Genomic DNA, 6,000 nt, shown 5'->3' with positions numbered 1-6,000 from the left:
ATGAAAGAATTCACCAAAGTTTTTGCGACATTTCCTCCCAGACCTGTGATCACTATTCAAAGACTGGAATGCCTTGATATCATACACCCTTCCTGAATGCCTTCGTCATCGTGGGATCCTAATGGCACTGTGAGGGCGCTTTTATCACTCAGACAAAAGCATTTTAATACTGTGTCTCTCCACCTACTTCTCAAGGGCAATTTGGTGTAGACAAGAATGGCTGGTATTCTTAGATTATAGAGACAAACACAAAAAGAATGTGGGTGTTGCTCACAAGGGCAGCCATCAATTTATGGTGAAGTTTCTTTCAAGATGACAATAGATAGGGAGTTCTCACAATAATGAGGTAACGATGTATATCCTACATGGAATAGAATGACTTGGAGGGAAGGGGGAAGAGTGTGGAGTGAGGGAAGAAATGCTGAATGAGAAACTAAACACTTGAAAAAATGGAATAAATACATAATGTGCTTGCCATTATGTCAAGCTGTTGACTCATGCAGCCAGAATTCTTGGAATGAATACAGAGAGCGTGTGCTGCCCATTTCCCGAGGCATTGCAGATGACTTAGCTCCACTCTGGTTTTGTGGGTTCTGACGTGGTTTTTGAGGTCAGCGTGGGAATGACTGATTCAGATGGGAAGCGTGTTGCCTGATGAGGTAGGCAGATGGTGAACTGGTGTACTTCTTCTGCCATTTACTCATGGCTTCTGCGCATCCCCCAGTCCATGGCCTCAGGGTTTTCAATGCTTATCCTCCACTTTTAATAATCATAGAGATGTAGAGCAAGACAACACAAATACAAGCCATTTAGAAACATAGAAAACCTACAGCACAATACAGGCCCTTCAGCCCACAAAGTTGTGCTGAACATGTCCCTACCTTACAAATTACTAGGCTTACCCATAGCCCTCTATTTTTCTAAGCTCCATGTATCTATCCAAAAGTCTCTTAAAAGACCCTATCGTATCCGCCTCCACCACCATTGCCGGCAGCCCATTCCACACACTCACCACTCTCCTCTGCGTAAAAAACTTACCCCTGACATCTCCTCTGTACCTGCTCCCCAGCACCTTAAACCTGTGTCCTCTTGCGGCAACCATTTCAGCCTTGGGAAAAAGCCTCTGACTATCCACACGACCAATGCCTCTCATCATCTTGTACACCTCTATCAGGTCACCTCTCATCTTCCATCGCTCCAAGGAGAAAAGGCCGAGTTCACTCAACCTATTTTCATAAGGCATGCTCCCAGGCAACATCCTTGTAAATCTCCTCTGTATCCTTTCTATGGCTTCCACATCCTTCCTATAGTGAGGTGACCAGAACTGAGCACAGTACTCCAAGTGAGGTCTGACCAGGGTCCTATAGAGCTGCAACATTACCTCTCGGCTCCTAAATTCAACTCCATGATTAATGAAGGCAAATACACCATATGCCTTCTTAACCACAGAGTCAAACTGAGCAGCTGCTTTAAGTGTCCTATGGACTCAGACCCCAAGATCCCTCTGAACCTCCACACTGCCAAGAGTCTTACCATTAATACTGTATTCTGCCATCATATTTGACGTACCGAAATGAACCACTTCACACTTATCTGGGTTGAATTCCATCTGCCACTTCTCAGCCCAGTTTTGCATCCTATCAATGCCCCGCTGTAACCTCTGACAGCCCTCCACACTATCCCCAACACCTCCAAACTTTGTGTCATCAGCAAATTTACTAACCCATTTCTCCACTTCCTCATCCAGGTCATTTATAAAAATCGCAAAGAATAAGGGTCCCAGAACAGATCCCTGAGGCACACCACTGGTCACCGACCTCCATGCAGAATATGACCCGTCTATAACCACTCTTTGCCTTCTGTGGGCAAGCCAGTTCTGGATCCACAAAGCAAGGTCCCCTTGGATCCCATGCCTCCTTCCTTTCTCAATAAGCCTTGTATGGGACACCTTATCAAATGCCTTGCTGAAATCCATATACACTACATCTACTGCTCTACCTTCATCAATGTGTTTAGTCACATCCTCAAAAAATTCAATCAGACTCGTAAGGCACAACCTGCCTTTCACAAAGCCATGCTGACTATTCCTTATCATTTTATGCCTCTCCAAATGTTCATAATTCCTGCCTGTCAGGATCTTCTCCATTAACTTACCAACCACTGACGTAAGACTCACTGGCCTTTAATTTCCTGGGCTATCTCTACTCCCTTTCTTGAATAAAAGAACAACATCTGCAACCCTCCAATCCTCCGGAATCTCTCCCGTCCCCTTTGATGATGAAAAGATCATTGCCAGAGGCTCAGCAAACTCCTCCCTCGCCTCTCCCTGTAGCCTGGGGTACATCTCATCCGGTCCCGGTGACTTATCCAACTTGATGCTTTCCAAAAGTTCCAGTATATCCTCTACACGCTCAAGCTTTTCAATCCACTGCAAGTCACCACTACAATCACCAAGATCCTTTTCCATAGTGAATACTGAAGTAAAATATTCATTAAGTACCTCTGCTATTTCCTCCGGTTCCATACACACTTTCCCACTGTCACACTTGATAGGTCCTATTCTTTCATGTCTTATCCTGTTACTCTTCACATCCTTGTAGAATGCCTTGGGGTTTTCCTTAATCCTGCCCGCCAAGGCCTTCTCATGGCCCCTTCTGGCTCTCCTAATTTCCTTTTTAAACTCCTTCCTGTTAGCCTTATAATCTTCTAGATCTCTAACATTACCTAGCTCTCTGAACCTTTTGTAAGCTTTTCTTTTCTTCTTGACTAGATTTATTACAGCCTTTGTACACCATGGTTCCTGTACCCTACCATAACTTCCCTGTCTCATTGGAACGTACCTATGCAGAAATCCACACAGGTATCCCCTGAATATTTGCCACATTTTTCCATACTTTTCCCTGAGAACATCTGTTCCCAATTTAAGCTTCCAATTTCCTGCCTGATAGCCTCATAATTCCCCTTACTCCAATTAAACACTTTTCTAACTTGTCTGTTCCTATCTCTTTCCAATGCTATTGTAAAGGAGATATAATTATGATCACTATCTCCAAAATGCTCTCCCACTGAGAGATCTGACACCTGACCAGGTTCATTTCCCAATACCAAATCAAGTACAGCCTCTCCTCTTGTAGGCTTATCTACATATTGTGTCAAGAAACCTTCCTGAACACACCTAACAAACTCCACCTCATCTAAACCCCTTGCTCTAAGGAGATGCCAATTGATATTTGGGAAATTAAAACCTCCCATCATGACAACTCTGTTATTATTACACCTTTCCAGGATCTGTTTCCCTATCTGCTCCTTGATATCCCTGTTACTATTGTGTGCCCTATAAAAAACACCCAGTAAAGTTATTGACCCCTCCCTGTTCCTACTCTCCACCCACAGAGACTCCGTAGATAATCCCTCCATGACGTCTACCTTTTCTGCAGCCATGACACTATCTCTGATGAACAGTGCCACGCCCCCACCTCTTTTGCCTCTCTCCCTGTCCTTGCTGAAACATCTAAAACCCGGCACTTGAAGTAACCATTCCTGTTCCTGAACCATCCAAGTCTCTGTAATGGCCACCACATCATAGCTCCAAGTACTGATCCACACTCTAAGCTCATCCGCTTTGTTCACAATACTCCTTGCGTTAAAATAGACACATCTCAAACCGTCTATCTGAGCGTGTCCCTTCTCTATCACCTGCCTATCCTCCCTCACACACTGTCTCCAAGCTTTCTTTATTTGTGAGCCAACTTCCTCTTCCCCAGTCTCTTCAGTTTGGTTCCCACCCCCCCGACAACTCTAGTTTAAACTTTCCTCAGTAGCCTTAGCAAACCTCCCTGCCAGGATATTGGTCCCCCTGGGATTCAAGTGCAACCCGTCCTTTTTGTACAGGTCACACCTGCCCCAAAAGAGGTCCCAATGATTCAGAAATCTGAATCCCTGTCCCCTGCTCCAATCCCTCCGCCAGGCATTTAACCTCCACCTCATTCTATTCCTATACTCATTGTCGCGTGACACAGGCAGCAATCCCAAGATTACTGCTTCCCAACTTCCTTCCTAACTCCCTTTTGGCCCAACAAGTCCATGCTTACCACTGTTCCAACCCAGCTAGTTGCAATTTCCTGTCTTTACATCCCTCTGAGCTCCATCCATCCACGTAGCTATCTAAGTGCTTCTTAAATGACAATGTTGTACGTACCTCAACCACTCCCACTGACAGCTCATTCCATATACTGACCATGCTCTGGTCAGGACCGTGACGAGCTGCAGTCTCCAGCAAGTTAATGGCTCAGACTTGGTTGATTATTAGTTATTTTTTAAGGTCGTGGGGATACCTTTGTCAACTGTGAGGGTCAGGTTAGGGTTTAAGGACAAAGATGTGTTGGAGTTAGGCTAGAGTCTCGACCTCTAATCTGCACTTTGAATTTGAAGGCCAACAATATTGATGTGTGATGGAGGACATTTGTACTATTATATCAGACTGGCTTACCAGCAAGGACAAGGTCTAGTAGTTCCCTCAGCTCACCGTGTCGCTAGTGGGTTGCATGCTCAGAGATCCATTCAGGCAGGCAGCTCAAGGGCGGGTGACTCCATTGGTATGTAAATCAGCAAGATCAGAGTTCGAAGCCTGGAGTTTGGGGTCTTCATCAGTGAGTCCTGGTGTCGATACCGAAGATCAAAGCCCGTTGCCTGGAGCCCTGAGACTGCGAATCCACTGAGGATGTCAAAGGCCCAATGTCTGAATCTGCAAGTCTGCAGGAGGTTGGAGATCAGTGATGGCCCATCCTGGGGTTGGAGGATTGTGTGTGTGTGTGTGAGTGTGTGTGTGTGTGAGTGTGTGTGTGTGTGTGTGTGTGTGTGTGTGTTGGTGGGAGAAATGAGGCCTGCTTTGCTGATGTTATTTTATTGCTTGTTGTGTTCTCTGGTGTTGTGCCAAGCATTGTGGGCATGCTATGTTGGCCCCGGAATGTGTGGCGATACTTGTGGGCTGCTCTCAGCACATCCTTAGGTTGTGTTGGTTGTTAATGCAAATTACACATTTCACTGTATGTTTCGATATACATGTGATAAATAAATTAACCTGCATATGAAACTGAAAATGCTCTTGGCTCTTTTAAAGCTTTCAATCTCACCCTACTTCTCTGCCCTCTAGTTTCCCCTAACCTTGGAGAAAAGACTGTTGTCATACTCTTTCTCTGTGCCTCCTATAACTTTAACCACTTCTATAAAGTTGCCCTTCATATTCAAGGAATAAAGACCTACTCTGCCCATCTCGCCCTATAACCCACGCCTTCTAGTCCAGGCAACATGGTTGTAAATATTTTCTGCACTCTTTCCAACTTAACCACACCTTTCCTATGTAGCCCCCTGGTAAGCCTCAGGCTTGCTCAGCTCATTTTCGTCTAGGGGGAGCAGCCTTCGGCCCCGCCAAACTCTGTAATCGAGTTTGTGTGGATGCTGTGTGATGTACCCCACCCCACCAAATAACAGACAATACACCATATGCTATTAAATGATTACACTTTATAGATCTTACTGGAACTATGTAATTAATAGAGAGACAATATAAAAGGAAAGTAAAACGCGGCAAACTTATCAAAGATCTGCCACTTCGTGCACAACTGTTGGAGTTCAATTAATGGAGTCTTCTTTCCACCATTTTAATCCCCTCCGACCTCCTCGACCCGCTGCCTGGGACCAACCACGGTGGTCGATTAGAGCGCATCCAGCACGTCCTTCCTCTTCGGTTCTCCTCCCGAAAACCTTGGGCCTCGGACTCCCGCTTGGGGTCCGTTCCGTCGCCCAGCGTACAGCATCGCGTCTCCTCCCTCTGTCCCCATCGCAACTTCTGCCCCAAAGCTCGCGAAAACAATAGCTTACAGACACACAAGAAAGAATAACATCTATCCCAATTGGTTAGCAAATGAATACAATTCTCATTATCAGTAATATAACCCAAACAAGCTGCTAGAGAGAGAACCACTGTCTCAGCAGTTAACA

The sequence above is a fragment of the Mobula birostris genome, chromosome 2, assembly GCF_030028105.1.
Source record: "Mobula birostris isolate sMobBir1 chromosome 2, sMobBir1.hap1, whole genome shotgun sequence".
Classification (NCBI taxonomy): Eukaryota; Metazoa; Chordata; class Chondrichthyes; order Myliobatiformes; family Myliobatidae; genus Mobula; species Mobula birostris.
The sequence above is the reverse complement of the archived record's forward strand: the minus strand, read 5'-3'. Positions refer to the sequence as shown.